This window comes from Cydia pomonella, chromosome 3 (genome assembly GCF_033807575.1).
Source record: "Cydia pomonella isolate Wapato2018A chromosome 3, ilCydPomo1, whole genome shotgun sequence".
In the NCBI taxonomy this organism is placed as follows: Eukaryota; Metazoa; Arthropoda; class Insecta; order Lepidoptera; family Tortricidae; genus Cydia; species Cydia pomonella.
The window spans coordinates 4,886,680-4,897,627 of record NC_084705.1 but is presented as its reverse complement, the minus strand read 5'-3'; the positions used below and the strand labels follow the sequence as shown (position 1 = coordinate 4,897,627).

At 34.7% G+C, this 10,948-nt stretch overlaps 1 long non-coding RNA gene across 1 annotated transcript; it reads left to right on the top strand.

Moving 5' to 3' along the window:
* Positions 1 to 5,355: 5,355 nt before the first annotated feature.
* Positions 5,356 to 10,198, top strand: LOC133515874 (uncharacterized). Its single transcript, XR_009799117.1, has 2 exons — positions 5,356 to 7,510; positions 8,225 to 10,198. It is a non-coding gene; the product is annotated as an uncharacterized LOC133515874 (long non-coding RNA).
* Positions 10,199 to 10,948: the final 750 nt, after the last annotated feature.

Here is a 10,948-nt window from a genome sequence, read left to right as displayed (position 1 = left end):
GATCTGGTTCAAACCAATTTTCGGTGGAAGTTTGCATGGTGGTGGTTTTTGGTGGCATATCATATATTTTTTTAGATTTTTCATTCTGTTATTTTAGAAGTTACAGGGGGGGGGGGGGGACACATTTTTTCACTTTGGAAGTGTCTCTCGCGCAAACTATTCAGTTTAGAAAAAAATGATATTAGAAACCTAAATGTCATCTTTGAAGACCTATCCCTTAGATACCCCACACGTATGGGTTTGATGAAAAAAGATTTTTTGAGTTTCAGTTCTAAGTGTGGGGAACCCCCAAAATTTATTGGTTTTTTTTTCTATTTTTGTGTAAACATCATAATGCGGTTCATAGAATACATCTATTTACCAAGTTTGAACTGTATAGCTTTTATAGTTTCGAAAAAAAGTGGCTGTGACATAATCAGACAGACAGATGGACATGACGAATCTATAAGGGTTCCGTTTTTTGCCATTTGGCTACGGAACTCTAAAAATTTGGACCCGAAGAAATAATGTTAGATCCTGAAGTTCACGGCTCCAAGTCCGTCCAGCTCCGTCAGACTAAGCCCACTAGTACTTAAAGATCATATCATAAAGATCAGTGATTGTTGCTGAAATTTACTGTATAATTATCACAATTTAATAAAAAATATGAACAAAGAATATGAAAAATTTCACTTGGATCACTTTTTCACGTAAGATCTGTTATTATTATTTTTCATTTTATCATGAAGTTATGTCTGAGGGTCACATGGGGTTGCTTTAAACAAATGGCTTAATTACTGCCTTATCTGGAACTTGTATATCCTTGTAATTTTTTTGCTATATTGGTTTTACGAATTGGTGGATATTCTTACTACCTACTCCATAATGTGATTTTCAAAGTTTTTAATTAGTAGCTGAAATACAGCTTATAAACTGAATTTTTAGCACTTCGTCGAAAGAAAATGACGAAGAGAAGAAAGAAAAATACGCTTTACTCTGAAGCAACCGCGGTCCCCAAACGCCTGCCTGACGACGGGCCTCATCTCGACGGAGGACATTTCCCGGTTCACTCTTCCCGGGGTCGCTGCCGTTTGTGTACATACAAGCTCACGACAGTTATGTGCGTCAAATGTGACGTCAGACTTTGTTTTGTTTCTAAAAGGAATTGTTTTCTTTCGTACCATAATAATAAATGATTGTGGCTGTAATTTTTGGTATTGGTACTCCTGAGGTGAAGGAAAATATGTTGAGCATTAATATAAAACATAAGTGATTGCGATAGTGCTGTCTCAATACTCTCAAGAATGTATTAATTAATATATAAGACTACGTCGGTGGCAAACAAGCATACGGCCCGCCTGATGGTAAGCAGCCTCCGTAGCCTATGTACGCCTGCAACTCCCGAGGAGTTACATGCGCGTTGCCGACCCTAAACCCGCCCCCCCCTCATTGAGCTCTGGCAACCTAACCTTTTCTGCAAGTAGGCCTCAAGGGCTCTTTTACAAGTCAATAATACAACATTTATAATAACATCATACAGTGACATGAAAAATACATAAGAACATTTATAAATACAACAGCCAATACCTGGGTAAACATTACATAATAATAATAATAAAACAAATAATAATAAAAAAGTAAGTTTCACTATTTATGTTAATACGATATTCATTCTAAGCTAGTTAAATCCGTTATTCATAAAATTCAGTAGGTACTTTCAGTTAAATATACGTAGAACAACAATTTCAGTAATACATTGAGAAGAACTGACAAAGAAAAGTATGAAAAAATCAATGAAATTTCATCCCCAAGAAACTAAACTTCTTTTTACACCCCGACTGTCGGCTGGAGTTGTTATTCCAAAATATTATAAACTATTACCTTTGCAGAAGTCATAATGATTCCATCCCGCAAAGGCAAGCAAGACCTGCTTATGCTAGACGGCTACACGTACTCGTTGATGAACAAGACATCGCGCGGGCTGAAGTACTACTGCTCATCAAAGAAATCGCAGGGCTGTCGTGCCACCGTGTACCGTCTTGCGAATGGTCAGGTCGAGCGGCAGGACACCACGCACTGCCATCCCCGCCCGAGCTATGTTTACAAGGACGGCTACTATATTAAAATTTAAGATCAGTGATCAGTCATAATTATGCTCGTCGTGATTTGTTCATGAACACTTGTTCGTACTTGTTGATGACTTCATCGCGAAAGCTGCAGTACTCCGTACTGGTCGTCACAGATGTCGCAGGGTTGTCGCGCCACCGTGTATCGGCTTGCGATGGTCATTGGTCAGGTCGAGCGGCGAGACACCACGCACTGCCACCCCCGTCCGGGTTATGTTCACAAGGATGGCTACTATATTAAAATTTTAAGATCAGTGGTCAGTTATACTATCTTGAATGGTTGATAAACGAGTCATCAAGAAAGCTGCAGTACTAACTACGTAGTACTCGTCACAGAATCGCAGGGTTGTCGCGTCACAGTTTCATTCGCACTTCGCTCCGTGTCGTGTGATAACCGTCTATATTGTTGTTATAACTATCGAGTGTGTGTGTGTGTGTTGTGTGTAATTATATACGATTGTCGGTATACTTGCCATAAGGCAATAAATAATACAATTATGAGAATAAACTACTTATGCCAAAGTTATATTTATTACAATCACCTTGGTTGTAGATACTTGAGAAAACATAATTATTCTAAGTAATAAGTATTATTATTTCTCGAACAACTTGCACTAATTATTAGAAAGAACTTATTATTAAATAAGAGAATTTGCTGAAATATATTTAACAAAGACAAGATTATTACAGGATAGGTGTTATTGGTTTCGAGAATATCGTCGGAGGCACCCAGAAATTGTTTAGCAAAGACGTCCATACAACTTGAATAAGTGCGTGATGTGTCCAAAATTCTTCGACTGTATGCAAAGGTACCTACAATGAGATTAAAGTATTTGTAATGTAGGTTTTTCTGATAAAAATATAAAATGTTTCTATTCTAAGGTTTTCTCTCATGAATTTCAAGTTGTATGATAACTTTACAGTTTATTCAAAACCTATAGGAAATTTGTTCGACTTAGAAGTATTATACTTAGATTTAGGTTAGCATCTTGATGAATTAGTTATCAGCTCATCTATTAAAACTTCAGACTGACGAGGATTCAACGAGTCGAAGGTTTTTCTACGGCTCTGGTATGAGTAGAAATCAGCACATGAAAACAGTGACAGTGTTTCTATGTAGCTGTGAAATGATCTTATAACAAAGGTTTTAGTTTAAGTTTCCTTGGTGTAATAATTAGTTACTTTTTTGGATATGTCATAGAGTAAGACTATTGGTCGGATTAAAGTATGCAACGTTTTACAGGATACCCATTTATTACTAACTACCCATGTACACAAAAGTTAAAATACGTTATTATTAAGCCGTAGTATGTTGATGTAAGTAGATACAGAACTACGTATTAATTTTAGGTAATTATTTTTGCAGACGTCCAATTCATACCGACTGAAAAAGGCAAATATATTCTGGTGCTTCGTGGATACACGTTCTCGCAGGTCGGCGGGCGTTTCTTCTACTGCTCGTCCAAACACATGGGCTGCCGCGCCCGCGTTCGACTTTCCAGCGGCAAGCTGGTGGCCTCTGGCGATAAGCACAACCATGTGCCGCCGTCCCACGCGCGCTGCGGCAACGGCGCCTTCGTCCAGCTGCGCCCCCGCACGCTCCCTGTTCCTGCTTCCACTTCCACGGCGTCTGCCGCCTCCAGCCTTCTCGCCACGGCAGCTGCACTTCTTCCCTCTCCCTCCCCCCTCACGTCGCCCCGGGCATCATCCCTCGCCCTTCCCTTGAACTTTCCCAGAATATTGCCCAGAACTGACCTCTGGCTACGAGCCCCCAACCCTGAGGAAAAGAAAGATCAATAGAATTCAATGCCCGTATAAAAAGTGATACTTTGATATTAAGCAATAATTTATGACTATCCTGTAAGTAGTAGATAAGTCCAGTTATACATTAGGTACATGATATGATTATTGTTGATATGTTTAGACATAGCTTACTTTTAAATGTTGATCTCTAATTATCTCAAAATCTATATAAATTTCGAAAATTATGCTAAATATACCTAAGCTATGCTTAGTGATACTTTATACTCAACGAGATACGTAAATCGGTGATATTACCTATACAAATATAGTATATATTCGAATCAAGCCTTATTATAGTTACAAATCTGTTAGGATAAATTTATTATCTATTGTTATAGATTTATTTTATTTAAGTTATTCATTTTTGTGTAAAATTATTTTAATCTAGAGCAGCTTTTACGAGAATTAAACGATTTTTGCTTTTATTCATGCTATTTTCATTTATATACTGAAGTAATAATAAAAAAATATTCTAATACTTCTAATAGTACTCTTTTCATTTTTTTACTAAGTTAAATGTAAGTGAATTCAAACTGTAAACTAATAGGTACATCTTAAAACGTTTTCTTTTTTGCAGGTAGCACTGCGAGGTCTACGGCCACCGAAAAAGACCAAATAGCTGGCTACAACCAGGACAATCAGGTCCCTGTAACCCACGCCACTCCACAACAATCGACTACACAACAAAAACATATCACGTTACAAGTGGATAAATCCTCATTAGATACTGTTATTGCTAATCAATCGAAAATAATGAGCCAGCTATCGATAATTCATTCTACTGTAACCAGTTTAAGACTCACTGTCACTAGACTTACATCAGCTAAATCTGAAGAACAACCTTCTAATGTACAGGCTACGCCTGTGCCGCTTTTTCGCTGTCGTGAACCTGTTAAAAATGTGGAAGAGTTAACTGAATTGGACGCAAATTTAGGCAATGACGAGTTTTTCTCTCATGTAGTAGCTGAAATGAGTGTTATTTGTGGTTCTAGTGGAACATGCAAGGGCCTCGCGGCATGTCACAGACTAATTGACCATTTTGTTACTCGTAAATGCCTCGTGCATTGTTCGTGGGCGGGAAACAGTAAAAGTGATATCCAAAAGGTTCCTTTTAAACATTTTAAAAACTTTAGAAATTGTTTCCTTACGCTTATCAGAGAAACTGACTCTACCTTCTCTGAGCAAGACTGTGACGATTTTTTCAAAATTATTTTAAGAAATGCAAAGAAGCGTCTTCAAAGTAAGGGACAAAGAATGTCAGCACCTAAAAAGCGACCGAAGAAAAGTGACTGGAATTTAAAGAAGGAACTTATCGAACACATGACTGGTGGTCATAACGTAATGTCAATTTTAGAGGAAGATGTTGACAATTTTCATAAACAAAATACAATTCCAGGCGATAACGTGAAAACGAATACAGAGGTCACTGATAACACTGAATAATATTTAAATAGCATACATTTTCACTTCCTTTGGGTAATTAATATTACTAATATTAGCACCCTTTTTACTACAAGCCCGGTTGCAGGGAAGTTCATCTAGTTATACACAAATATTTTCTTTATTCTAATAAATTTTACACATGCAAGTAGATTTATGTGGGTAGAAACAACTCATTAATAGGAACCAAAACAGTAATGTTTAATCTAGATTATTTTGATCGGATAATAAAATCGCATGAAACTTATTTTTGAAAAACTTGAACATATAAAAAATGTTGTCCAAATCATGTTGTCCTTTTCTACAACACTACTGCATGCATAGGCTCGAAGCAAAATTGTCAGTTCATTGGCAGAACCGTATCGCTTTCCTTAGTAATAGCCCTTTCTACATCTGTTATATTACAAATGGTATTGTATTTGGATTTAGTTATTGTAGAATAAAAAAAAATATAAAATTAGACTACATTAGTATTAGTATTAATCATAAGGTTTAATAAACTCTTATAGGACCGGCCGCTATATTAGACTATAAGCCTGTTTGTAAATTTGCGTTTGTCATCTAGTTTAGCATACAACGACACTGGTAAAAACAAAAGTAGCAACCAAATACCCTGTACCTAGTAAAAGTGGCAAGTAAAAACTATGCATTGTACAGGAGATAACTTTTTAGCGATAAGACTGCGTTTAGCCACAAATTGTATTGGTTTTAAGTTCTTTAACACCTGGTACTTATTATAGGTGGGCAATTAATAATATTGTATTGTATTCGAATCATGTAGTCAAATAAAAATGTTTTACGCAATATGTCTTCACTTTATAGGCGTCTGACTCTAGTGAGTCTGTTGCTGGAGAAACTATGTAAATAAACTAAACCTTACACTTTAATCGGTAACATATTGCATGTTTTTACTTATTAGTATTGGCATATAGATTGACCAATTTAAGTAGGCATTTAATATTGTATTGAATTAGTTGTATTTTTTAATTATCAGAATAATAGTAATTTATATTGATATGGTTACTAATTGCCTATACTTATACCTAAAATCTATTACAGAATCTCAAAAAACAGAAGTTTAATTTAAAACGTGAGACATACTAGCATTAAATTAATTGTTCAGTAAACTCACGTATATTTACCGTGTTTTCCGTAAACCGTAAAATTAATATAATGTTAGAATCAATTAAACACATTAATATTGATTTCTTTCAAGATAATTAATCAAAAACGTTTTATTTGTCCTAGTTCAATCCGTTGCTGGAAAATCTACTGCTGCCGAAAGGGATCCATTAGCAGCAAATTGTACACGAGAATATGACATTCCGGTTACACACAATACTTCAGATGGCAAACGGCATTCTAAAAAACAACAGCCAATTTTTGAAAATCCAACAGATAAAGATTTATTACGGGCACTTCTTTCTAATCAATCGAAAATGATGAGCCAATTATCGGAAATACAATCTACTCTAAACACTTCAAGAATTACTAGACCTAGACCAAGTTTACCCAATGAATCGTCTATTAATGAACTACCACCCGTTCCTTCTTTTAGAAGAGTGCAACCGGCGAAAACCTTGCAAGAATTTGATGAATTTGAAGTAAATTTAGGTAATGAGGAATTTTTCACTCAAGTAATATCAGAAATGGAAGTCATTTGCGGATGTAGCGGTAATTGTAAAGGCCTCGAAGCATGTTATATACTTATTGACTATTTCATAACCCGCGAATGCATTATGAATTGCTCGTGGGCGGGAAGCAGTAAAACTGATGTGCAAAAAGTTCCGTTTAAATATTACAACAACTTTAGAAAATGTTTCTTTACGCTTGTTCGAATAACTGACTCTACCTTCACTGAGCAAGATTGCGACAATTTTTTTAAAACTATTTTGAAGAATTCGAGGAAGCGCTTTCAGAGTAAAGGTTTAAGACGGTCCACTCCTAGAAGAAGAATGAAAAAAAGCGATTATAATTTAAAGAGGGAACTGATTCAACATGTAACTGGCAATTACGACGAACCCGAAACGCATATTTTATCGCTCTTAGATGAAGAAAATGACAATTCTGACGAGGGAGACGCGCTGGAGGATAATAATGATGAAAATAATGAAGAAACTGATGCAGTAGATAAGACAACTGAATAAAATAATATTAATATGGTAATGCATGCTTCTTTCTGTGTATATACAGAGTATTATAAACAATAGACAAAATAATGAGTATGCCATTAACTACGTTTCAACGCTCTTTTAAAATAATCTTAATTTTACTCGTATTTATAGTTGTATTTCTATACATGTTCTAGTTAGTATGCTAAACGTCATATTGATAGATAATTCAATATAACTATGTATTAGTAGTACAATCCTTTTGTAATTCATGAATAAATAGCAATACCTGATGTTGTTCACTCAATTAATGCCTTTTTTCTATTAATTGATAAGAATATAGCAGAAACATACTTGTTCGAACACTTCATTAGCTGAAAGACGTTTTAATTTAAGTGAACTTAATCTCTATATGCCTCTCGAAAACAAACATTTTTAGCTCGTGTTATGTACTTACTCGTATGTATAACATTTATTTATTATTCTTTTTGTGTTTCTTTTTTACTTTACCAATAGAGTATATTGGTTATGTTTGTTAATTGTTTCGTATTTCTGATATGGTTGATAAAAAAAAAAAAACAATGTTCATAATGTGGATACTCATTCACTAAAATGCCTTAGAATGCGGGCTCTGGTGGATTATATAAAAAGAAACATTATTCTATACCATAATCACCATTTAAAAAAAGAAGCTTTAGTATATTTACTTACTGATTTGAGCTACCTGTGTATTAAGTAATTAATAACAATATATTGTAATTTTAGGAGAAGCCGTATTTTACACAACCAGCAAAGGTAGATTAGGAGTGAAATACAACAAGAACAATTATCACAAGAATTACGAAGGAAGCAACGGTGTTATATCATGGATATGCAGTTTTAAAGGATGCAATAATAGAATCAGGACGCAGGGTCTAGCGGTTATTAGCAGTGCCCGAGCCCATAGTCATAAAGAGGCATCATAAACCGTCTTATTAAAAAACATGAAGTAATGATTCGTGTATAATTATATATATGCCCGTAGATATGCGAAAAGCACAAGCAGACTCAATGAGTTGTCAAGCAGGCTTTCGCCATGTGATGAACTCAGTATGTGCCTTAGAATATGACGTGATGTTAGGAGTCTGAGACGTGATTTTTTAATTTGTTTCAATGTCATAATACAATTGGTCAGGTACGAAATGTCACTTAATCTTTATGAGTTATCCGTTACATTTGATGAGTAGAAACGTAACGTCAATAAAAACTTTTCAGGAGCAGTATTTTACACAACAAAACGAGGAAAATTAGCTGTGAAATACGACTATAGCGTATATTACAAAAATTATGAAGGCAGCAATGGAATTACGTCATGGAAATGCAGTTTCAAAGGATGCAATAATAGACTTAGAACTGATGGTTTAACTGTTGTCAGCAGCATCGGTATTCATAAACATTTCGAGGAATAGACAATGTATTGGTAGTAATTTCACCTTATTGGTATGTAAAGCGAGTAGGTACATTTTAATCGCCAGTTAGTGGTTTGTGATGAATAAGACGTAGGTAGCTTAATTTATTTTCTGAAGTGTGTTTGATAAATGGTATTGCAAAATAATGTTGTCTTTATAGCAGTGTTAGTTTCTTCCTTCGTCTTTATATTTTCTGATGATCATGGGTTTTATCATTACATGTAATTATTGTAATATTTTGCTATTCCAGCGGTGGCCAGGTTCGTAAGAAGCACAAAAGGAACTTTGATACTCGAGTACGATGGGAACCGTTATTTGAAGAATTATCAAAACAGGGAGCGGATTTCGTGGCTCTGTAACAAGTATAAATACGGGTGCAAAGCCCGCGTGTGCACGCTCGAGGGAATGATCGTCAGTGTCAAGAATCACCACACTCACGAGGACAAGCGCTACACATCTAAGCTTGGTGGTTTTTAGAGGAAATTTTAACAAATTCCCTGAATACATACGCTTAAATTAGTTTTGTAATTACTAGTCAGATGGCAACTGTAACAAATTTAACAATATTTACAGTACATATGGGGCTACTTTATAGCACTAGTGCGAGAAGTAGCATATTACGTTACTGTGTCGAACATTTAAAGGGCCATATGTACTGTAAAACGTTGTACGATACATGTGCGAATAGGTAATTCGCAACTCGTGTCGATTTAAAACACTCCCTTCGGTCGTGTTTTAATTTATCGCCACTCGTTTCGAATTTCCTATTTTTCGCACTTGTATCGTAATGTACTATTTTGTAGTTTGAAACTACTTCAAAAACTGTAAAAAAATATTGTCGTAGTTCGGTAGTTTGAAAAGTTAATAGCTACTCTTAATCAATACTTATATTTATTCCTTTAGCTGACTTGTCTCTAAAAACTATCTTCTATTAGCGAGTATATGTAGATATGAGGTTGAATAATTTCCTAATTTATCAAAATTATCAAGTTTGATATTAAATCGTATGGTATTATATTTTATAAGGACAATCCCCTATTTGGAGATCTCGTAATACACTTTTATAGTTTTCTGATTCTTATTCTGATTTTATAGTTAACAATTTTTTGATTTTTTGTGAGTTAGTCGGGTGATCCTTATAGGAATCAAATCGATTGGCTTGATGTCATTTTGAGATTTTTGGGACAATTACTTATTATATTATTTGGAAATAATGTAAAATTTTGTCATGTATGCGAATATAACTTATTTATTATCATTTAATCAATAAATCTAATTCTATATCACTATACTTTTGATGATAGTTTTCTTTACGACTCGTTATAACAAGTTATTTTTTCGTTTGTTTTTGGTTCGTTCTTTCTTTTGTCATAAATGTTAGGGTAGTTCTATCATTTCGTGCAAAACACATGTTCATTGAAAAAAATACATAAAATCACTAGTAAATTAAATCTCCGTATTTATTATATTTTTCCTTAGATACAAATGTAGACTTGGCATATATAATATATAATATTATTGCAACATAAATTATATAAATAAAATATAAACATGCCAAAAACTCATTACCATGATCGGTCAAAACTTTAAATTTGTAGTTTGAGAGCGAAAAACTAAAATATTACATGTCCGCGTCTAGTTTATTCTTTGGTTTTGTGTTAAATACTTATTAAGGAATAAAACTGTGAAGGTTCAAACAATATCATAATTGTTATTTCCTTTATATGTAGCAAAATATTTTTGTAAAGACAAAAACATTCATTACCATGAGTCATATTTGCAAGAACAAAATCGGCCGGCAGGCATACGAAGTGTTACACCCCGCACTGTCCCCCCTGCCCGCATTCCCCGCCTCAGTCAGCCAGTGAACAGTGAACGGAACGGACGCGTGCAAAACACTTTAAAAATAATTAATCGTGGCGGAATTTCGGATTTGGTACGTTTTTTTTCATTACCATTAATGCTGTTTTGATATAATGCTTAAATATTTGATTTTACTATGGGTACTTAGTTAATCGATATTCAATTCGAAGACTTACTG